Source organism: Hippoglossus stenolepis, chromosome 8 (assembly GCF_022539355.2).
Source record: "Hippoglossus stenolepis isolate QCI-W04-F060 chromosome 8, HSTE1.2, whole genome shotgun sequence".
Classification (NCBI taxonomy): domain Eukaryota; kingdom Metazoa; phylum Chordata; class Actinopteri; order Pleuronectiformes; family Pleuronectidae; genus Hippoglossus; species Hippoglossus stenolepis.
This window is the reverse complement of record NC_061490.1, coordinates 5,027,392-5,053,593: the sequence shown is the minus strand read 5'-3', so window position 1 is coordinate 5,053,593 and position 26,202 is coordinate 5,027,392.

Here is a 26,202-nt window from a genome sequence, read left to right as displayed (position 1 = left end):
CAGAGCAGCATTGGTGGGCTCTACCCCTAAAATTATTTACGACCACAGAGTGGGGAAACAACTTTAGCGTACAAGTGAGGAGAATTTAGCAATTTCATGGACCGTAATGGACTAGCTATTTGTGAACAAAGGTAATGTGGCCATACGATGTGGTTGTAACATGGGAAATTAAGATGATTCATGAATGAATGGTGGTCGAGATAATGATGCGGTTAACATGGTATAGACCATACTCACACGTCAGGGTGGAAAGCTCAAATGCTGATATGATCAGAATAATGTTGTACTGCTGTGATCCAGGTTTATGTCATGTAAACACAGAGAATCTGACAAACTGTTTTCTTTTCACAAGTTTAGAACTGATCAGCAACTGAATACATAAAACAATACTAATAAACTAATATTACTACAACCTCACCAATACTTCAAATTTAAAGTATCAATGACACTTAAGTACCACTTAAGGGTCCATGAAGGGTGAGACGAAATGGGATCCATTTGCATCACCAGCTGGTTAGACTCTTTGAGTGGCTTCTCTTGCTTTGACAGGAAGCCTTTGTCAGCCACATTTGAAGGAGGCTTCAAAATGGGACAGCCTAGTCGCACCACGGTGACACGATCAGTCTTCATATGCGGTCTGAGAAAGGATGCAGGTGCTGAATTGTGACACATGGGAGAAGGAACATTATTGAAGTAGATTCATAAATCCTTTGGCTATGTGTAATTTGGGTCTTTTTCTTTATTACTTAATCATGTCCTTCCATTGAAATGTAACTGCATTCATTTAGTCATCGTTCCAAACACACTTTTAGTCTTGCTAAAGTATTAAATTATTCTACTACACTGAAAGTGAACATGAAGGCATCAGTGCACATATTTGATTCCCAATTGTTGTAACGTTAAAGCTAGGGTTGGAAGACCTGGAAATGCTTGCAAGAGCAGGCTACACTTTGAAAATATGCAACTGATACATCCCAACCCCTCCCATCGGCCCTCTCATCAAAACTACTCCCCCAAAACACATAAACGCAAACTGCCTGACAACTGCTAGGAGCCGACTTTTACGTGACAATAAGCCACAATAACTCAAAACACCTGTGTGGGTCTGCAGCAACCTTGACTTTTGCCTCTCCACAACCACTAGGGGTAGTAATGGAAAATGTAGTCACCTTTAAATTCCAGTTAGCTGTGCGATTGAGTCATGTTTGGAAAAACTGCAAGACATGTGCTGCTCACTGTGATGTATTACACGAGTCACGCAGCTGTTTAACTGCAGGCTGTTTATGGTGGATTTTATTTAGAAACAATGAGAGTCTGTGACTCTTGGGAGTCAAGAAGAACCTGCCTTTCCTGAAGTATTGTGAGAGACTGTGGCAGGACGCATTGGGTAGTGAGTTTTACATTAATGAGAAAAGTAACATCTAACATCTACTGGTAGGAGCCCTTCAAACGTATACGGGATATTCACCTTCTTGTCCTATATCCCCCCCAAAAATTAAGAAAATAAGATCACACCAGTGCATGGGATTCTGCTTCTTCTTTGCAAAATGTAAATGCTAATGTACATGTATGCTATGTAGCACTTTTCTGGTCCGAATGACCGCAGAAAAAGCATTAACACTACAAGGCTCACCCATTCAAACACTGGTGTCTTGCCCAAGACCTTTCCTGCCAGCCCCCTAGTAAAACGTCCATGTCCCTACTCTCTTCAAATGTTGAAAGACAAAGTCCACAGAATAACCCAATTATCCAGACATTTCCGAGGAGCTCCCTTCTGAAAACGGCTTTTGACATACAGACAAGAGGAGCTGAGACGCACCATCATCCCTCTGATTAGTGAGTGACGCACTCTACCTCCTGAGCCACACCCGCCCATGTGTAGGTGTGGTCCTCGGCCAGACTGGCTGCAGAAACACATATGAGCCCACTTCGATGGAAGCTAATGCACTGAGCTTAAAAATACACACTTTGCATTTTGATGATTAGTTGGTGGTTACTTTTTCATGCTGCTGTACAAAATCTGTCTGGTACTGATGGACCACATTATTGTGATAAGCAAGGCTCCCATGTATCAGATCATGACATTAATAGTCAGCATATGCTAGCACTGACTCAAAGGCTCTGAAATGATGCTCTGTGGTTGTGTGCATCCATCTACATCTACATAAAGCTGTTATGGTCGCTATGAGAATACCTCCTCACATGCAAATTATAAATCGGGGCAATGATTAGAAGCATGTGCAATAACTCCATCCTCTATGGAGCATTGTACTTTACATGTTTTTTGTTATGTGATCCTAGTTACTCCTTTGGGACGAATACAGCAAACACAAGTAATTTTAGCTTTTTTACAGATGAATTTCATTTAAAAAAAAAAAAAGATTGAATGTACTATTGGTTGTGGTGTATCTTTACCAAAAGCCACAAAGCACAATGTTGTGGCTGTTGAGGAGTCGCAGATTATATAGACCTCATATTAGTCCATATGTATTTAATGTATTTCTGTTTGTGGAAACCTACCACCAAGCCATGGTAGCAGACTCCTTTTCTTAGATTATACTGTACAGTATAATTGTATTATAGTCCTACAGTTGTTGTAGTACAACTGGTCATTTTGCCTCCTACTTGTACTACAACTGTACTAAAGTTGTTGTAGTGTAACTGTAACCCTAGATCTGATTTAGTTTTTACTGACTGAGTACATCATAGAAGTACCATGGTGCAAGGCCTTTTTGTTCTTTATACACAAGTGAGGCATTGTATTTAATTGTGAAACTAACTAGGAAGCAAAGCAGAGACTGGATAACACGTGTGATGTTATTAATGATGCAGAATTTTTGATTTCTATCTGTAGTCTGCCCAAAGGTATTACAACAGACTAACCCATCAGGATAACATGATGGAATAAACATTGCTCCTTCTTCCACATTTTATCCTTAGTGTTGTGCGCCCTAAAATGAGAGGATGTTGCACCATCTGATGCATAGTTGCGCATCATTTAGCCTGAGACATAAAACAGATACACTTCAAATGATCTCAATTTATTTTGTAATGGAAAGGTCCAAGGCTTCAGATGTGCAAAGGTAAAAAATAGAAACTAGTTAGTAAAGAAAGCGCAATATTAAGGAATTTGTCTTATGTTTACAATCAAATCTCACCTATGGGACTCTAAAATGGCTAGAGCTGGCCCTGCATACGGTATGTTGTAAATGAGACAAAGATGTTAACATCTGATCGACGTTGATACTGTGCACAACTTCTTGCCAAATGTAATATTGTAAAACTGAGTGTATTCATATAATTTATTGACGCTGCATTTAATCAATCTTCTTGCTATCCAATGCAGCTGTCTGTTTTCCATGTCTTTTTTGCCTAACATTGAAAATATACCGGACTGATTGTAAGTCAAGATCTGAATGGCCTCCTTGTCTTCTCTGTGATCTCTCCTGTGTTTCCCAACTATAAATGTTATTGGTGCCACATGCTTGGCTCCTGTTGCAACAGTTTACTATGATGTCCGTGTCCAGGCCTGAGAAAGCCCATAAGAAGAATTGCAAACTAGCTGAGTAAGTCAAGCTGTGACGACGACACACTGTTGTCAGTTGTACAAACACTAATCCAATATACTGCTGATACATAAATAGATAAACAGCAGCTCATTCAACATTACTCTTGTTTGATGGATCCAAAATCAATTTATTATCGATGATGATAGATTATGGCTTTGACTGTAACGCATAATGTGTCTACTCTACATTATCCTTTGAAGCGAACCTGTTATGAAGTAAAAAAATAGAGAGATTTGGACCAAAAGGATTTGTGATTGAATAAGAAAATTATTTGCTGAATTGCAATTCCACATTTTTGGTCACAGTGAGACTCGTGGTCATAAAAACTGCTCAAACAATGTATAAAACGTGAATATACACAACATATTGAATCTCCTCAAAACCATAATTAGAGGACTGTAAGAACCCTCCTACACATTTCACAAGACACGGCAACTAGGGGCACTTGAAGTATAATGTAGTAACTTGACATAAGAGAAACATATGTTTCGTTTACCACAGTTATAGATTTACAACCTTCAGGTGAAGCAGTTTTGAAAGAGATGTTTTATGGACGTGAAAGAGGAGGGGAAATTACAAGCAGGATACCAGGCTGGAACCAGGCTGGCTCACGGTTCTTTTCGCAGAGGACTTCAGACTCTGGGAAGGCTGTTAGAAAAAGCACGTTTCTGTCTAGACAAGGTAGTGAAAAAGCAACCGGAGAAATTGGGCCGTTTTATTGGATGTTGCCATTTGCTTCCTGGTTGTTTTGGCTTGAGTGTGTCTCATTGGGAGGTGGATACACCTGCTCAATGTGTTCATGAATGGGTTTGTGTGAACGTGTGTTTGTAGTTAAAATTATGTGATTGTGTGTGTGTGTGTGTGTGTGGTGCAGTAGAGTAGAGTGTGTATAATTGCATTAAACTGTCAGGATCTAGAGGTTAAGAGAGCTAAAAATATTTTAAGTCTTACACATAAGCTCAGTCTTAACTGACCAACTGCCGTTTCTGAGACACAGGAGACACTGCTTTTTCAAACACTTATTTTATAATTGTCAATAAAAACAATATTTGTGACTTCTGATTATAACTTCATTTCTCAGTAACATGTTACACTCGCGTAATTACATTTTTCAGAACCAAGGAGGTTATGTTTTCACCTCTGTCTGTTTGTTCGTCTGCAGGATTACGCAAAAACTACACAATGGATTTACCCGTCAAACTTTGTGGAAGGAACGTCGGCAAAAAAAAATTCAGCTTTGGTGCGGATCTGGACAAGGGGGCTGATCCATTATTTTTTATTTTTTACTTTCTTTAACATTGTGAGATGCTTTTAGGACATTTTCACCAGTTTTCCAAAGAATAATTTAAAGAATCTTTTTGAAAAATCAGGCCCATTTCATGGAGCTGATATTTATGAGTGTGTCTAATTTGGTGCAGCTTGACTGAATTGAAGGGACTGTTGGCTTTGGGGGAGGTATGTGTTTTTTTAAACTTGCCCCCCCCTTCAGAAATCTTTTAGACATGCAGATGAAAATGGTTTAAAAAAAATTTTTGTATAAGCTTTAACATCTCGAGAAAAGGTTCCATTAGCCTTCAGTTACAAAGTATGAATGATGATGAGCGAAATATGACGTAAATACGGAGGGCAATCCTTATTTAATCCCTTTATAGATTAGGAAAAGAAACAAATGCAACATGTGCTGAAAAGAAATTGTATGACAATATCAGTGTTACGTAACATCTCCTCTCAAGGTCAGTGGTTTGATCTTTGACAACCGGATCAGCAGGCAACATGCTCATCCTGTCAAATCGCATTTGACCTCTATCCTGCTCACTCATTTTATGTAACGCTGGGTCGTATCATGAGCTAACACAGCCAGCTACAGATCAGAAAGCAGTGGTCCTGTGGTTTTAGAAAAGGGAATGCATGAGAGCCGGGGAAACCGCAGCGCTCTGCAGGTAGAATGTCTGACTACCTGACAGAAAAACATCTGTTGGATACATGTGAGACTTCACAGGAAGCGCTGCTGCTTGTTTCAGAGCAAAGTGTAACAAAGTGTGACAAGAGCAGCCATTTGGCTTGGCTGGGCCCGTGAATCTGACTTTCTGCAAGTGTCTGCATGCACACGTCTCCCTCGCACTGTGTGTGTCTGTCTGTGTGTGGGTGTGTGTGTGTGTGTGTGTGTGTGTGTGTGTGTGTGTGAAGACAGGGACAGGAAACTCATACTGATCCCAGGAGCCAAAAGGTGTTGACTGACTGAACCGCTACTTTGCTCTCTTGGTGGCTGACTGGCTACATCTCTGACCTGCTGGTTGGGTAACAGCAGCTGGTTGATTGGACGGCTCTGACCTTTATTGGCTGGTCGACTGTTGACATTGACAGACTGTCAATCAGCTTGGGAACAGTGGCTCTGGGTGGGTGGTTGGGGATGTCCCTGCTTGTGTGTTGTTGTAACAAGGCTGAAACAACATGAACACCCACTTAGTTTCCTCTCCGGATCTGTTTACAACTGTTACCTGCGTTCTACAGGGCCCACGCTGCGGCCTTCATCTAAAAGTTGACTGTTCCAGAAAAGACTCAGAGATCCTAAAATCAATGTGGAAAATTGACCTGAGTCATCTTTCTGGATCAATCAAATAAATCAATGGCCAGGTTTTATGCATTTAAGGAGAAATTTATAGATCATTTGATTAATGTCTCATTTGAGAATTTCCATTTGTGTGTACAAAAAATATCTAATATGTTTTTCTTAGTTTACTTATTTTCCCTTGATTGTAAAAGACAAAATGGTATTTTTTTCAACATAAAGTTTAAGAAAAAATGATTTAATAGAGACATTGACTAAACTAAACAAAGGCCTGGTCTTTACTGTGATGGTTCGGCAAGAAAGAAATAGCAACAGTGTTTCCAAAAGCAAGAAGAAAAAAATAGGCATAGTTAAACTCCACCTTTTAAATCATAGCTGAACAACTGTAACCAGGCATAGCAAAGTGGAGTGCGTGATTCAGGAGTGCAGCCAACTTTAGTTCATCACAGCTAAGCTAATTATAGGTACTTTCTGTAGTTCTTTACTGGTCTCTTCTTCACTGCCAGAAATAAAGTGGTCTACTGGCTGCTGTAGCTCAGAGACTACAATAAACAATAGTGTCTCTCACTTAGGTTGCATCACAACAAACCATTTTGTATTCAACAAAGCACTAATTCATATTGTATATGTCATGTGAGACTGTAACACATATGGTTGTTTCACCACCTTCTGGTGTTTCTTTAGATCCTCACTGAGCTGCAAGCTTCTTAAGTTTGAAAAATTCTGTGCAAAGCCTGTAAAGCTTTTTTTTTTTCATTCAAACATCCTTTTTACAGCATGAATTGTCTTTTTACTCGCTTTTTCACTTGCATCCACTCGGTTTGGATCTGTGGTCTAATCTTACTTATGTGTAACTGACTCTGTGACTGCCCCCTGTAGCCAAGAAACTATCGGGAAAGTTCCCATACCTTCTGATTTGCCAGTGGTAAGAGCAATAATCAGTATTCAAAGACAGTTCATGTTCAGCAGCAACAGTGTAGGGGATGGATTCACACTTGCTGTCGTGATTGTCTGCTCAGAATGGTGAAACTAGTTAGTGTCCTCCATTTTTGTGGCAAGAAAACGTAACATTACTGGCTTACTTTACTGATAGGCGCAAGATAATAGTGAGCGCCCTCTGCTGGATCACTTGGAAAACGACTTCAGACGGACTGATGCGCTTCAACACTGTAAATTCATACAAGTCATCATAGTTTGAATATGAACTTTTCGGATTTATGTTCACATTTAAAATTAAAAAAAAGTGACAGCTCTAACAGGGTACATTACATTTAAGTCTCTACATTTAGAAAGTGGTCCTTGATGATACATTAGCCTGTCAGGAGCTAAAGTTAGCATCTCTTTGCTGGATTTTTTTTCAATGAATCCAACAATACACTTTTGACATTTTTATTGAACTTTACAGTTTGAAAATATTAACAGAAGAAATAAATAAATACTCTAAGTACCAGAGAGTATGAAGTAGATCAGTAGATTTAGCATTTTTTTTCATCATTTCAATAATAAGGCTAAAATAAGCAAAGCTTTATTTATTTTACATGGATCAGCTACTGTTGATGGGGCCGTGCAATAAAACTTGAGACTCTTTCCGCATGTTAACCTATCACGTATTGCTCTTGTGCATAATTCGGACCCTGCAATAGGGCTCTTGTTATAAAATAAATGAGCTGAGACAGAATTTTTCAACAACTCATGGAAGCTGTTAGCTTAATTAGCTGAATGGCATTTGGCATATGGTACTACAATTTAAGTGTAAAACTAAACCCCTGTTCGATCTAATGTAAGTACTCATAGTAGCTCATTTGTCATTTCTCCGTCCAAAATGAAACAATTCAGTTTGATTTAGCAAATCGGTTCCCTGTTATGAGCTCCCAGGGTCAATTGTAAAGCTCACATGTGACCACAATAGTCATTCTGAGAGAAATGTTGACCACAAATGAAAATATCTTTTATAACGGTTGTGAAAATGTCCTTGCAGAATCATTACAATACTAACAAGTTGGTTCTCTTGTAATTCCTATATTGACTTGGCAAAACATCTTCCCTCCTGTAACTGCAGGGATTCTCTCTCCAGCAGCAGCCTCCTGGATTGCTGCTTCTGTTTCGTCTGCAGGGAGAAACGCTAAATTGAACGGTTTTGAAGTTTCTCACTGCTGTTGTATGTGAATAATAACAGATCTAATTTCTTATCCTGGACAGGCTCACACTAAGCTGACAAAATGAAAATCGCCTCAATTTCTCTACATTTTTACTTGGCCGCCAGTCATAACACACCGCTTGATGAGAAGGAGGGGATGGCCAAATCCCTGAGTAAATACAACACACAGTGTTTGGCGGCTGTGCTGGCCCACCGCAGTTTGAATGTGAAATAGATCATAGTCACTCTGTTAGTCACTCCAAAGTCAATCAGTTGTGGTATAATCCTGGCAACACTTCAAAGTGATTGGTTGGATATGATCCTCATCCAGCTCGAGCAGCAGGAAGCAACTTTCTGTTCTTATCACACTTGTTGACAACTGCAGCGATACATGTTTATACTGGGACACTTTATTTGTCTCTGTTCAAAGAGATGAACAGGTTTCCCTGTTTGTTTGTGGGAAACAACTTTAAATACAACTGTTTACATATGTGATTCCAAGACGCTTATTCACATACATTTTGTAAATTTTTACATCTCTTTTTTAATGCATAAGACTAAATGTGTTACATATAAATATTGCTGGATATACATATATAGCTTTACAATCTGGTTTCTCTGTGCATTCACATGCTCCACGGGAGGTTCCATTTCCCCAGATGTGAAGTTGATTGTTACAACTTCAGTGTGTTCATGTGCTTTGAAGACAGAATGGAAAATATGGTTTCTGTAATAAAATATGAAGTATTTTTGAGTTAAGATCAGGTGTAACCGGCACATCAATAATTTAAAGTGCATGAAAAAAAGTATATGGTGGTGCGCTTGTGAGAGATGGACGTGCAGTTAGCAAGTGAAAATAGTGTATTATTAGAAAAGTCCACATTAAAAGCTATCTAGAGATGATTGTAAAAAATACATGAATTGGTTTATAAGTGATGATGTCAGCAACTCATGTCACAAACTTTTCACAGACTTTCCGAGTTGTTGTTTGAACTTGAGATGACGTTCACTTGAATTTCACCAGTCAGGAACTCATTCTTCTGATTTGTCCGACACCACATGAACACACAATCTGACAAAGGCTCATTTGTCCCTGAAGGACAGGACTCCATGGATTATCTCTTCTCTGTGATAAGCAGAGGTGTGATGGGAGCTTGACCAGCAGTGGCCTGACTAGATGTTTGACTTGCCCAGATAAATCGGTCCACTCTGATAAGATTGTGCAGCATCACTTTGCTCACTGTAGTCAGTCTGTGACAGTGTTGGCTGTATGTGCATCCCCATGCTGTGTGTGTCCACGCATGTTATCAGATGTCAGCAATTGGGATCAACACTGGTCTGGAGTAGGAGGTGGTGTAATAACAATAATAAGTTAGTTATTTAGTATAGCACCTTTCACAGAAATAATATTCACAAAGTGCTTCACAAGAATAAAAAGTTAACACATAGAATATATATGTACATCTAAAATACATACATATAAATATATATATATATATATATATATATACACACACACACACATACATGTCTACGTACATATGTACACACAAACACAAACATGTAAAATAAAAACATAAAAACTTACAAGCAATAACAACAAAAGCCACATGGTAAAAAGACAATTTTTAATAAAATACCTTAAAACAAACATCCAAACAGGCAACAGGGGACTCCAAAAAAAAAAAACACACATTAGAACAATGAAGGGGCATCTTATTGTGAAACAAAGTCAATTTAAAAAGATGGGCCTTCAGTTGCTTTTTAAAATCTTCAGAGACCACAGACCGTATATCTAGAGGAAGAGAGTTCCATAGTGTTGGAGCCACAACCGCAAAGGCATGATCCCCTTTTGTTTTTAGTCGAGTGCGGGGGACAGATAGTTTACCCTCGTCAGAAGACCTAAGTGACCTACTGGTGATATAGGGATGAAGAAGGTCACTTATATACTCCGGTGCCAGACCAGGCAGGGCTCACTGAGTTAAAACAAGGACCTTAAAGTGGATCCTAAACCTGATGGAAAGCCAATGTGAAGAGGATACAATAGGTGTTATGTGAGTCGTCCAGCTTGACCTGGTTAATAATCTTGCAGCAGCATTTTGAATAAATTGATAAACAGTTGAGAGATGACTTATTGAGGCAGGTGAACATGGAATTGCAATACTCACGGCGTGATGAAAGGAAAGCGTGGATAATCATCTCCAGCTCAGGTTTTGATACAATAGACCTTAGATTTACAATATTTCTTAACTGAAAAAAGCAACAACGAGTCAAAGAATTAATATGTTGATCAAAATGCATTTCCTGATCAAACATAACCCCAAGATTTCATAGGTTAGACCATACAGCTGAGGAAAGGGACTCAATACACTTAGCAACTTTGGGTGCTACTCTGTCTGAGGCCAAAATTAGAACTTCAATCTTGTCAGTATTAAGTTGTAAAACGTTGTTAGACATCCAGTCCTTAATGGTAACCAGACAGTTGTTTGAGACAGACATTAAAAGACACAGAGAGCTGAATATCATCGGCGTAACAGTGATAGGATATATCTCTAAAATTGATGATATGACCTAAGGGGAGCATATATAAAGCAAATAATAAAGGACCCAAGACAGAACCCTGGGGCACACCACAGGATAGAGCTGCAGTTTCAGACACATATGGACCAAGTGACACAGAAAAACTCCTATCAGAGAGATAGGAGGAAAACCAGTCCAGGGCGCTCCCAGAGACACCCACCCACTGCCTAAGCCTTTCAATCATGATCCTGTGATCCACCGTGTCAAAAGCTGCACTGAGATCGAGCAGCACCAACACAGAGCATTCACCCTTATCAGCAGACATCATAATGTCATTGGTGACTCTAAGAAGTGACGTTTTGGTTGAATGCTTCTGGCGGAAACCCGATTGGAACTTTTCAAAGATTTTGTGAGCTGTCAGGACGGCAGTAAGCTGTTTGGCAACCACTTTTTCTCGGTTTTTAGAAATAAATGGCAGCTTAGATATAGGCCTGTAGTTATTGGGGAGGTATGGATCAAGGTCGTTTTTTTTTTCAGGAGCGGCTGAACACGCTGAACACGTGTTTAAAATAGGCTGGGACACAGCCAGATTGCTGGGAGCTGTTGATAATAGAGGCCAGACATGGAGCGATGGACTCAAGTGAATGTTTTAGCACGGTTGTAGGTAGGACATCGACAGGAGTGGAGGAGGGTTTCATACTACCCACCAGATCAAAAAAAGGTCTTGCAGGGAGATGGGAGAGAAAAAATCCAAAATTGATGGCCGACTTACATGAGAGGAGAGGGGAGTGGACGAGGGGGTAATGCTAGCTTTAACATTTGTGATTTTATTTACAAAAAAAGATCGAAAATTACTGCAGTCCTTATTTGATAATATAGGCACCTCAGGAGTTGCAGGAGAGACAATGTTATTAATCGTGTCAAACAGGACTTCGGGGTTGCGTTTACTGGAAGAAATAAGCTTGGCAAAATAAAAATAAAATCAGTTAAAAGGTCTTTGTAATAAAGACGGTGAACATGCAGCTTAGATGATTTCCACACTCGCTCTGCCCTCCTACATTTACGCAGGAAACAACGAATAGAGTTGTTTAACCAAGGTGATGTATTTATGGAGGGGACCAATCGCTTTTCAAAAGGAGGCACTTTGTCTAAAATGGAGGAGCAGTGTGTGTTAAAAGCTTGGATATGATAATCCACATCTGCATGGAGAGATAATGCTATGCTCGGATCAAAAGCTGCAGAAAACCTTTCAGCAGTGAGGCGATTTAAGGTCCGAGAGCAATTGAGCCGTTTACTGGGAAGAGATACCAAGTTAAAAGACAGATTGAACGAAACACATTAATGATCAGTAACAGGTAGCTCTTCTGAGGAAACTGAGTCCATGTTTAAACCGTGGGTGAAGACACGGTTTTCGATGGTTTACTTTGAGCAGCTGAATGTGTTTAAGGATATAAAGGGGGATGTGTTTTTGTGCATGTGAACATAGGTTATTGTGCTACAGGCACACTGTTACAGTGGTTTAACGTTAACAGCTCAACAAACCAACATAGGAAGAGTCATGTTAACTCTGGTCATGTGCGTCATGATCTCCCTGTGTTGCTACCGGCTGGCTTTAAACTTATGCCAGGTTATCGAACATTGACCTCGTTCAGACTTGGTATCAACATCAGCATCCTGGGCCACATGTGAGGGACCACCTACTCGGCTGCCGCCCTCTGACTCACTATAGTTTCACAATAAATCAAGTGTCTCAGTGTCTCAATATTTAGATTTGGTTGTGTCCACAATATCAACACTGACCAACATAGTCGATTTCTTTATTTAAATTCTTTCTTGATAGTAGATCTGCAGCTCAATGACTCATTTTCCTCCTCCTGACTCAGATCACTCGCTTTATTTATCTCCCTCACGCCGACACTGACATTGTCATCTGACACATCTTTAAACTCAGACCTTAAAAACTCAGAGTTATACATAATTTGGTCCTTGCAAAAAAAAAAACGTGTTTGTAGATGTTTGTATGTATTTAGAGCTGGGAAGTGATATCCGATCAGATGTGATCACTGGAGACACATTCAAGACACATTTTAATACCAGGTATGAACAAGGCCACTGTAACACAAACATGGATTCATATATTAATAATAGTACTTTTGATATCTGCCTGTTTTGTCACTATGTATGTTATACTTCTACTACTAAATTCAGAAGCTCTCATTGTGTGTCCAGTTGAGTGACAGTTCGCTCCATTCTTCCGTCTGTGCAGAAAAAAGGTAAAATAAGGCAACTAGGAGCACTTGTGTCTAGTTTAAACCAGTGTGTTTATCCATATAAAAATTTAGCGTTGTCTACTGAGTTATTTTGGCTCAGAAATAAAATCTAAACCCTAACCAGTTGGATTGGTCTTTGTTTGATATACTGTACATTGTACAAATCAAGCTGCACAGGAGGAAATTCGAATTAACAGGTAGATTTAAAATATATTGCACAGCTTCTGTTTTCTTTCTTTTAACCCCTTTCTGATCATCTGATGAAAAATGCAGTGGCTGCTGTGAAAGTATGTGAGGCTTGGTACAGATCCATATACAACATAACTGAGTGAGACAGATAACTTTGGGAATGTTGCCCTTTAACATACTGTATGTTATCAAACTGAGAGCTGTCCAAAATGTTACATCCAATATTTAATGTTTGTGTGAGGCGAGTGGGAAACCTGATCCAAATACAGTGCAACTGGAGATTTTTGCCTTTTGACATGTTACAGGATAAATGAGGGCAGATGCTGAAAAACATATTCTTTCTTATAGAAATGTAAAAGGAAAGATGCCTCAGTGTTCTCTGTTAGTTTTTTGTAATGGTAATGGTAATTGTGGTTTGTTATAGTTTGGTTAATTTGTTTTAGATTTTTTTTTTAACAGTTTAAGTCCTGTTAATGCTCATGATAGCGTATATACATTGCAAAGCAACCGAGATCAGACTATGGTAAATGTTGAAATAGAGTTGTTGTAAACTGACCTGAGCAGTTAGGGATTATTACATATTGGGGAACAGTCACATTCTGTTTAACCTCCAAATAAATTAAACACATTTACATAGCGCCCCTTTTAATGACTCATTCACCTATTCACATACACATTCATACCACTACTGTGCTTTTTTCTATCACTCATCATTCACACACTGTCGTCAGGGGCGTTTTGGGGTGTAAATTCTTGCCCAATATCCTTTTTAAAGTTACACTTTTCAGTTTCTGATGTGCCACTCCCTGGAAATACAAAACATGACTAGAGAACACACCAATGAACTTGTTAGTTATAGGATGTCAACATGTGCGATGACAGCAGCAGTGCACACACTTTTTGACAGAAATTTGGTATGAAACAGAGGTGCTGCTTGCTTCTAGTTTCCTTATGGCCATGACCATGGTCATCTCGACAGCTGGTGGGAGATAGCCGGGGGATAACCGTGCGTGAGGAGTGCAGTGGTCCCGAGCTGTTTGAACTGCCAGCAGAGTAACTGCTCAGTCAGCGGGTCAAACCATGTGTGTTTGTGTGAGAGACAACCGAGGGCCAGGGGAGGATGGGCAGCGTCTCTGAATAGTAGATGATGGGGTGGTTAAGGGGTTTAGTTCCAGCTCCATATAGATTTGAAAATGAACAAATGGCCATTGGCCCTTAACTTCGAAAAAGGTTTAAACGCTGGGTGACTTCATGAGCCATGTTCAACACATACAAGTTCATTATTTTATATATTTGGTTATAAATAATATTAAAACCAACATTGATGTATTTCATCAGATTTAGTTACACATTTAAGTGTGCAGTATCACTTAGAGTGGAGGAGTTCAACAATGCCAGCTGACATAAGCAGAATATTCAAACCAATAACCTGCTTGCTGTGAGGCGAGTATAAGACAGTATAACCACTGCTTCACCATGCCACCCAAAGTGGTGTAGACAATCTGGTTTAACTGTTTATTTACTACTTGTCATGTGATTATTTCAATGTTTAAACCGGCAGACACAAGGAAAAATGTGCTAAAAGATGCAAGTAGCAATGATTTAAATGTTTAGATCATGGAACATAAATGTACCAAAACCCACACTCGGTACCAAACCCATCCACTTGCTAACCAGGTGAAAGGTGACTGCGAGACCTTCAGTATTTGATGTATGTCCTGGACTGAGTGTGCATCCATATGTAACTGTAACTACAGCCTCAGGTGCAGGACACTACATCTGGACATCAGTCCTCTCTGATGCAGTTGTCACGTCATGTGGAGAGCAGTCAAACATGCCAAAATATTCAGCAGAGATATTTATAGCAGCAAGCTGGAGGCACAGTGTGCGCTGTTCATCATGCATGGAGAGGTTCACAGATGATATTCACACCACAGAAATCAAAAGCTACAAAGACAGAAATGGCTCAATAAATTGTACACCAGGTTCCTAAACTCCTCAAAATCACATATGGTAACATTTTTTTAACTCCATTGATCTTTTTCTTCTGCATTAAAACATTACAGACGTCTTTTTTCTGGAGCCTGGATCCCACAGTCTGTCACAAAAACCTGCTACACAGACCAATATAACACTGAATATCTATGTTCAAAGGCATTCTACTTGCCCCCACTCAAACTTTATATCGGTGATTTCTGCCTGTCGTTTTGTATCGCTGACTGTTTCTGTAATCAAGGCTCAAGCCGACAGTGCGTCTTTTTAAAATGCCACGGATGCACCGTGGTCAAGTGGGAATTGATCCCCTATTTTAGCGTTTCAAAAATCTCCCTATCTGAAAGACTTCTGCAGGATATAAAATACAATTTTATGTTTTGTATTCTGCACAACACATTTTGAGACTTGAGAGTGTAATAATTCAGCACACGTCGGGTCTCAACATAGAGAAGCGGTGATATATTTGCTATGAGACAAAACGATCCATTAGTGGAGCCATTTTATGTAGCTTTGGTTTGGATGCAGACCACCAACAGACGCTTTGTGTATCATTATCATCAGCGAGACTGTATCTGGTCCTGAAACCTTTTACAGCTTGGCCATGACAGAGACCGTGCTCATGTCCAAAGAATATAATGTCAAGACTGGATTGAAATGTAGATCTAAGATTGTGGTTACACACTACTGGTCAAAAAACATACAACAAGAGTTACAGGTTGTGTGGTGAAATTATACCCTAATTTCACCAAAAGACTGAATCAGGGTTGTGCATTATGGTTAGATTCCTCTCTTTCCCTGTGTAGCGCTTTGTGTCCGCTACTGGGTCCGGAGCTGCTGGTTTATCTACTGCATTTCCTTCAAAACAAGTCGGATTATGTGCAAAACTAAACACCAGGACGTGCATCTTCCGGTCTGTCGATAACAATCAAAGCCCCGTTAGAACATATAAATTGAGTGCTTTTACTTTGAAAGGGGTTCGGGAAGTGTTGGAAATATGTTTGTCTCATAGACAGATAAACATTGTGTTTCACAGCAGAATAAACAGAGAAAATGATCTTTCACCAGAGTTTTAATGTTTATCTGATGACTGAGTTTATGTCACAAAAAAATTGATGCAAAACTTTCTGAATGCATTTGAAAATAAAAGCACTCCAGCTTTTTTGTTGACCGAATCCATTCTTTTGTTTAAAAAAGTTTTTTTTATTGTGAAATATTTGCAGGAGCAGAAGATGCATGGCTTCATACTGTATAGTACTGGTATTTATTTGAGTACACAGGACCACATACACTTTTATACAAGGAAATAGTCATATTTATGACCATATTCAAGTCAAAAAACATTGTGCTGCAGTAGCAGCTCCTCTGCAGAACATATTGTTGAACTGAGAAGCTATATATTGTGCATTGAACAGATATTGTAAATATGAATTGATATTAATGTGAATATTGTGCATTTAATAGATAAAGTTGCATAACTGCCTTTTTTGTGTAACTTAATGCTTGTACATTCAGCCTTTAACAGAAATTACAAAAATAATAAATATGACCCTAAGTGGGCTTTTAGGAAGATTTAAAAAGTGATCTTGGTCTCGAAAAGGCTGGTGACCACTGGTCTACTGTGTGGTACAAACATCGTGGCCAAGTCTCCAATTCTGCAAGTGATTTCTGCACATTTGCAATCCTCAGTTTCCCTGTGCACCCGGTGTGCAAGCCGGCTCGCTCCTGTTCCCTGCCACTAAGCTCCGTCCATGTTTCCTGCTACCTCTTTGCATGTTCTCCTTCAGTCCCCATCTCCAGCTCTCTGTTTCGCCCGCCCTTCTCTAAACCCCGGCTTCGATACCTCACTGCTTATGCAACCTAGAGACCAGAAACGTGCTCCTCATCAGCTCCACCTGCAAAGCTCTGCCTCCACTTAACTTTTAAACTTTTAAAGAGAAAGAGACTTTTTAAAAATTCTTTACTCTGCATTTTAGCATCGAATGCAATGTTCTGACTGTATAACAGATTGAATATTGGTGTGCCACATGTGTGGAAAAGCTAAGTGGGTGTTTAAATGTTGTAAAATATATTCTGGAACTAAAGAATATCCATGTTAGGGTTATGGTAAATAATTAAATCAAAAGTTACGTCTCTCATTATGTCTTACATTTTTTGATTTGATCATAGAATGAGAAATAATGCTACTTATAGTAATATAAACTCCCTCGGTTTTCACCACTGACTAAGCACTGCACTTCAGTTATAAAAAAAGTAAAGTTACAGATGTCTGACAGTACCAGCGGAAACGGAACGACTGCTGCTATGTTAACATTGACTAAAATGGAATGTGGGGCTTCAACAGCCCCAAAATAATTTGACTATGGGACCATTTATTTCAACTTTATTTATTTCACTCAAGAATGATTATCAGTCACTATAGATTTGTTTCAGAACAGTTTTACTTTGGTTCTGTTCTTTGGTTCAGTGTTATACCCTGAGCTGTGTCAGACTAGTCATTACTGGTGTCAGTTAATTCCATTGGTAACAAATGTCAAATTTTCCTTAATCAGCTTAAGAAATCACCAAATCTGGATCCAATCATTATTAAGAACATGCTGTTCATGTACTAATTTGACTTATCAAGACGTTTAAAGCCTTAGTTCCCTATGCATGGGGAATACCATTACATCATAGTCAAATACTTGAATTTTCCCTCTGGAGGACTTGAGAAGTGTCTGTCTCTAAAGCAACACACTGCTGTATTTCTTGGCACCTCCCAATCTCAGTGTAATTCCTTGACTCAACATTGGCTGCGTTCCCAGAAACATATAGCCTGGAAACCGGGCCTCCTCTTAGAACGATTTCCATACGTCCTGAAATTGGTCGGGCCAATCACAACCATGTACATAAAATGGGGCAGGTTTGATCCACTGAGTGACAGAGGCGTGCCCAATATACAGTAAGTGCCACTCAATCATGTTCATTATCTACCAGGATGGATTCCATTGATGAGGATCCACTATAGAGATAATTAAACAAAATGAACGGTATATTTTCTCTCAAAGAAGATGTCACCCATTTTGTTGATCTAATTGGTTGTAGGTCTGATCTACAACCATTCCTTGAAAATCAAAAATTAACTGAGATGTTCCAGACCATACTTAAATGTGAACTGGTCTGGCGATGTCAAGCTATAGGAAGCTTACACATAGAAATGATGATAGAGCGGAGGAACAGAGGTAATTGGATGTGAAGAAGAGACAGTGGTGGCTTTGGATAGGATAGGACCAGGTGAAAAAAGGAGTAACACAAATTTTAAATTTGAAACTAGAAGGGCACTCAGTAGAGCGTATACCTGCAACAGTGTAGATAATAATATCATCCACTCCCAGATGAGGTTGGTAAACTTCACAGGGTCCAGTGATGATCTCACGGAGGACCCGCTTCTCTAGCACCTCCATCACATGAGATGTGATGGCAACTGTTCAATAGTCCAGTTGATGCCAGATGGATTCTAATTTTTGGGAGCAGAAACCAGACAGGCCTTCGACAGCACTTCTGATGCTCCTGGTTTCATCTCATGATGAAGATGGGACCCAGGTGAGCAGACAGCTGGCTGGCACAGGTCCTTAGAACATTGGGGCTGAGACCTTGCTGGAGTGACTCCAGCTGTCTACCTAATCTGCCTGGTTGGCATACTCATTAAGGGTTGGGGGTTTGGGTCCAAGGAGCTCACAGGGGGGGCAGGAGAATGCATTGAGGGAGGTGGGGTGTGTGGAGACTCTGTTGCGTGGGGGAGGAGACAGCTGAGGGGTGTAAAATAAACACATTGAAAAAAAAAGCATTTTGATTGTTTTGCCCTCTCCAGGCTGCCCCGTGTTTCTCTGTCTCTAACCTTATACCCCTTGATTTCCTTCACTCTACACATCATGTTGATCAGCTTGGGTTTGGCCTGCAGCCTCCTCCTATGGAAGTACTTGTCATGTTGTTCACTCCAAAGTTCTCCCAGACCAGCGAGCTTTCAAACACTTTCAAGTCACTGATGATCCAGGGAAAGTGCATCAGGAAACATGAACAATGTGGCTCCTAAGCTGCTGTTGGATGAATGGCCCCTATGTGAGAAAGAGATAGATGTACTTACTTGATATTTACTGGTGAAATGTTGGCCCTGTTTTACCCAGTGTGAGATGCTTAAATGTTTAATTATTGCATTGGTGTACCAGCAGAATTTTTAGGATTTGTTCAGAAAAAACAGAAAAAAGTGGATGAGCAGCTAAGATGAAGGAAGCCATTGACAGCCAGCGTGTTTGACCACCCAATGGTTCACTTGTATCTTAGGGTACAACATCTTCCTCTGGCTCCTCTGGAGTTTTCAGTTAAATCCTGCTAATGGACCTAAATTAAGTACGTTTAGTTTTACCTCTTCGTCGGTTGGGGGCATGAGGTATCGATAGCTTGCCGCCATGCCGGGCTGACTTTGTTTTCCTTTCTGATATGCGGTTCTGGTCCGTTCTGATGACATGCCCAAGCCATTGTATCGTCCGACGTTTGATGTCTTGCATCACACTCTGGCTCTTAGTCTTCTTGTAAAGTTCTTCATTTTATATTTCTTTAGGCAAGAAGATAAAATATATTTTCCTGAGTCAGGGATTGATTTTGTTCATGTCACCTTTTACTGTGCACCAGCATTCTAAGCCATAAAGGAGAACAGTTTTGGCGTTGCTATTGTAGAGATGATCCTAAATAGAGGATTCATTTTGACTTGACTCAGATAGATAGATTTGATCATTGATGGTGATTAGGAGAGGGATTTATGCCTCGTTCTGACTTCCTCTCTCCCCCATTGGTCCACCTCAGACAACATCTATCAAAAGCATAGAGAATGTGAAGAGGACTGGCGCTGACAAGTGGATTACCATGAATCAGATGAAGACACTTCATAGGGAAAGTACATCTGCCAATGTTTAACAGCTAATGGACAACATGACACCTGGCAGGGAGCATCACCGATTGCGCAAAGTTGCCATTTGATACTTTCTGTCGACATTTGTTGCACTGTAATGACATTAAAACTCCTTTGTGATGCAATGCTAATGTAATTTCAGTGTGATTTTTTTAACAGACATCATAATTTGAAATATTATATTCTTAAAATATATACACTAAAGAGTGTGTGTGTTTGTGGTGGGGGAGGTTGCTACAAAACATGGTTGCCTGTTCCCTTCATAAATTTAACAACAGCTTATCTGCTGCCAATTTTTACTGGAGACCCTTTGCTCCAAATGTATGTCTATGCAGTGTGGGAGACTTTTGGTGATATGTGTTTGTGTATATATTTAAGAACTATGGTCTTGTATTGCCCAACATGAAAATATAGAGGAGGAACTCCACAGATTTTATGCATCAATGTTGGTTTTAATACCACAGTCAAATTTTAGACACCAAATCATTCGAAAATAAACAATTAAAATGAACAAAACCAGAGATACTACTAAATCATGAAAACGATGCCATGGGCTGGTTGTTTAACGTGTGTGTAGGCATGTGAACAAACACAAACACTGAATATAATGAGTCAAATGTTCATTTTAATAAGGGTTGGCAAGGGTTAAGATGAAAAAGAAACAAGTAAATATGTGAGCTATTTTTCACCAAAAATATGCTCAGTACACGAACAGCCAAAAGTATGAGTACGTACAGCCAACAGACCCCATGCACTTTAGACCTCCACTACACATATGAATCACAGCCGAACAGAAGGACTCTGCATGGGTAAAGGTGAAGATTCTTGTGTAATATCTGCTTTTTGAACGGTTTGGTCTTGGGATTAAACCCTGTTCCCCTAACAGTCCTAATGGGAGATAATAAATAATAAAAACAAGAGGTGCAGGGTAAGAGCAGGGCAGAGAAGAAAAAGAGGAGAGAGAGCTGGGAACAGGGGGAGTGATGGAAAAAAGAGGGAGGGAAGGAGAATGATGCACAGGGGCATGGAGGATTGTGGAAGAAGTGAGACCTGAAGTGAGAGGGTTAACACAATTTAACAGAAACAGAGATGGTGGGGGGTAACTCAGGACGGGACGTGCTGTGTGTGTGTGTGTGTGTGTGTGTGTGTGTGTGTGTGTGTGTGCCTGGTAGCAGGCAACAGATGTCAATGCAGGGGGTAAGGCTTTCTCCAAATTGAACAGCTCCCCCAGGAACATTAGTTACTAACAGACCAAGAAGAACGGCGGTGGGGGGTGAAATGGATGAGAGGCAGGGAAAGAAGAAGAGGAGAGAATACAGAGGACGAAGAAAGGAGAGGGCATAAAAGTAGAAGAAAGGGCAAAGGAGAGGTGGCAAAAGTTTGGAAGTCGAGAGAGCACGAGAGAATGAGGGAAGAGACCAGGAGGGTTTGAGAAACCAAGGGAGGGAGTAGAAGAGAGGAGGTGAAAGGAGAGGGAGAGGAAACATTAAAACAAGAGAGGATGTGGCCTCAAATGTGGGTCAAAAGTCACAGTGTTAATCTAAAGGTCCTTGCAGGCAGACGCATCTATAATGGGCTAAAAGTCTCTCCTAGACAATCATATCAAATTTGATTTAGCCCCAAAAAAAGACAATTCCCTTTTTCAGTCTGTTTGATTTGAAGTGTTCCAGATGACAGAAATCAACATTTGGAACATCCACATGTATATTTAAAAAATAGCTGCACGAAATAAGTGTCGCTCCCAAGCTCCTGACGAACCAACCTCTGACACTAACACAGTGACCGGTCATCCTCCACATCTGTTGTCTCTGTCAGCCTTCACACTTTCGCCGGGACACCAACACGTGTCAGCAGATTCTTGCCTGAATATGCGAGCTGTGTTCATCTTCAAAAGGTATCAGTGGAACACACGTCACATTCCAAATACTTATCTCAAAGAACTTGTGCTTAATTATTTCTAATAAGAGGGGATGGTGGAGAGAAGGTGGAAGTTTGCTGAGATTTACTGCTGCGCTAATTTAACGGTCGCAGTTGAGGCAAATCACAGATGTTAGCGACAAGCTCCAAAGGCTACCATAAGTTACATAACCCCTGTTACGACTAACTGTCAAGGTCACAAAATATGCAGCGCCATAGTGATAGGTCTAGTCTACTGGGAATAGATAAATACAGCTCAAACAGACAATAGAAACACAAGCCTTGATGAGAGAAAATATTTCTACTGGTTTCATAACTGGATTCAAATGAACTTAGTCAATCTAAACACCATGAAACCAGGACTGAGGACCACTTCAGCCCAGATGACATTTGCAGAGTAACATCTCCGTATTTAAATATTAAACCGTATGTTTGACTTTCCAGTCCTTTATGACCTGTGTTACATATCATCTTCCTGCACTTTTCAGTGAAGAACAGTTTCACAAATAAATTGAACATATCAACACAAACACTTTTAAAGGACCAAAACTATGGTCATTTTCAGGTTGATCATTTTAATATGGGTTATTACTTGAAAAGATTTACATGCTCTAATGTCCAGAAAACACATCACTCTCCTCATACTGCCCATTGCTGCAGCCCCTTTTTATTAACCTCTGTCTGAAACACTTGATTTTAAGCTCCTGTCTCTTGTGTAGACAAGGCGTATTCATAACTCATAATTTGCCTCATGTGGCTTAAATGCAAATGCGCTGCATGGTAATGACATCACAATGGTGCAGAAGTATCAGCTGGACTACTGCCGAGGCTAATCAGGAGCTTCAGGAGCAGTGTTACCACAGACTGGGCTTTTAACTTTGAAGACCTTTTAACATACTCAACAAGACGGGCACTCATGCCTAAACATTTTTCATCAAGATCCATGTACTATTTTATATGAAATGTTGAAAGTGAAAAAAAAGAAATCCCAGAACCAAAATTGAATTGGTTCCTTGCTGTAATGCCCATACTGCATCCTTCCACTAAATTTCGTGGCGATCCGTCCAGTAGTTTTGGCATAACCCTGCTATCTGCTCGAATCCTAACACACCAGAGGAAAGTGAGAAACTGAAATGATATGTCTCCTTTGAGTTTGGAAAAAAGAATCCCCCCCCCTACAATAAATCCTCAACCCAAACGTATGGTCAGACCTCTCTTTATTGTGGATATTTCTGTCTTAGAGAAAGTATGATAAATATATTTTCCACTACCCTCTTGTATTTCTTCACTCAGGGGTACAGATGACTAACACTTTCAGACAACGAGAGACCCATACGCAGATGAATCAGTCTGATCAGTTGCGTTTTGACAGAAAGTGGGACCAAATCTGTGTTGAAAAATGTGTCAATCTGTCATCAACACATGTAAACTGACCATGAGCCCTATGAGCACTTCCTGTTGGCGAACAACAACCGTGAAACCCCTCAGTCCCTTCAGAGCATTCCTAGAAGCTTGGAAAAACAAAGCCTTCTCCGAATCCACCAGTGTTTAGACGAAGCACAATATTTTCACATCACTGGAGTAAAGTGTGCTAAGTGACAATCACACCAACTTGAAAAGCAATAGATGTTGCTGGTGTTGGGTTTAATGAATCTGTCTTTACTTTCTAATCTCAACAATAGTTTCAATCAGATGGTGTCTCAACATTCACATCAATGGCTTCATGTAGATTTCTGCAAATGATGGAAATACACTCCTTCTCTAATGAAAATAGAACGACATATACTCATGAACAAAATGATGTCGTTCAGCAACTCAAACTGAGAACACAGGATCTACTATAACTCACTCTGTCAGGTTTGTATTACGGCCTCTATATCTCTCAACAGGCTTTAAAAGAAGGATCGCTTCTCTGCCAAAGCAAAACCCAAATGACGCTGATCTTCACTAGTGGGGAATAACGGCAAAACACAGAAGTCAGCCACAATACCACTAATAGTGGGATATCAGTAGTTGTTGGTATTAAATGGTCAGTAGCATTGCAACATATACAACCTCAGCTTCAAATCTCTTTCTCCTTTTTGACCAAACGTCCTCCAGTAGAAAATACAGAGACCCCTCGAGCACGCAGAAATTAAGTTGAGTGACATTTTCATATGTGCTTTACATCATGGCTTTTATGGGGAAGTAGTATATGGTGAAATAACTCACTCATCCAAGTCACTTGTAATGCACTGGGCAGCAGGTGAACAGCATGTCTGACTGCAGGGAAACATTCTAAAAATGAAGCAAATTTTCAGTTGAAAACTTGATTGAGTTGTTTGAAAATATTTCTTCCACTGACTGTAGGTAAAGTGTTCCCTGGGGGCGTTACACCAAGCCTCCTCGTATGAGTTAATGAGTGAGTAAAATCAAGTTGCCAGTTGGACCTATGGTGATAGAAGTGACATCCAAACCATAACGTCAGCTCTCACAGCTCATTTTCTCAATAGGGTGAATATAGCTGTATATTTCTGTGACTTCATCAATGATCATTATAAACACATGGCCAGTGTTATGTAAAAAAGGAAATAGAAGCTATGGGAAAGTCCTATCCCTGGCATCTTAGCCATCACTCAGTTCTATCACACAAAGAGGCAGACTGTGACCAATAGACTTTTGAATAAATCCTCTAACCTCCACACAACACAACAATTCAGCATGAAACGTAGCCTCAAAAAGAGACTAAACTGTGTCAGCTCCCTTGAGACCCATGAATGAAAACTGATTGACAGGTGGTTTTGGTTGTGAAATCGAGTTCAGTGTAATGGATTGATAATGGAAGTAAGCAACACAGTATCCAGGAATTGGGGAGCTGAGGGTGCTGCAGTGCCTCCTACTGACTATTTAACTTAAATTAATTATTTTATCATAACTATTATGGGCTATGGGAAAATGTATACAAAAATAAATATGTTTTAACAGTAAATGGGAAGGTGCCTGACATATATGAAATATATAACGAGAAAAAAAAGTGTGAATTTAAGGAATTTAATGAAAATTTAATTAACATGACAATGTCATCGCATCAGGTCAAAGGGTATTATCGCCACTTTCTGAACTGGAGTCTAAAAGTGTGAGTATTGGATGAAAACGGGATATGATTTTGTTCTGGAGAGGCTGTTTGAATATCAACCAAACATTGTGACACAACAGATCGACAAGCCAACAGACAGACAACCATCTGGAAAACAAGAAGTTCTTCTAATAAGACTATAAAGAATGGGACCAGGAGAGGGTTGTAAAATAAAAAATAATATCATCTAGAAGAGAGCTCAGAGAGCACATACCTCCATCAAGTATTGACTTCTTGCCCTGTTTAGACCTCTGCAATATATATATTGTTTATATTATATATATATATATATATATAAATAGGGACTGTCTAATCTACAACTGAAAACTGAAAGACAGTGAATTAACCAGGACATATTTTCAAAAGTACTAGATTATCATATTTTCTAATAAAAGAAATTTCACAGTTACTTGACAATTGACTGTCTTTTTATTCGAAATTCGAACGTGGGGGATATTAAAATATCTTCAAACGAATTACGTGTTATGTCAAATTTGTTTAAACCCTATTTGACAATTGCTGAGTCACAATTCAGGTTCTGCATCTTTTGGATAGCGTGGTCTGAGTAGGACTCACGAGGACTACAGAGGCTCTACTATTTACATCATCAACATGTCTCGCCCTCATGGTTCTGCCTTTAGCTTTGAGCTACTGGATTTACTGCTGAGCAAGCTTCTTGACTTTGTCATGAAATTGGCCCGAGAAGGATCCACCCTTTGGAATTGCAAGGCTGCGTTTCTTAGAAGGAGCCTTTTGAAACGTGACAACGCTGTCATGCCACTGTGACGCCACTGGTCTTAAAATGTAGCCTACAGAGGATGTGGCCCCCCTTTTGTTAAAAGTATCTGTTTGTCGTCACTACTGCTTGACAACAGTGGGATGTAAAGGTTGTAAAGTTACAAGAAATGTGAAATCTTGGAAAGAACTACATTGAGGGTACATTACTGTTTTCTTGAAACTCACTGACTTGCCTTTATCT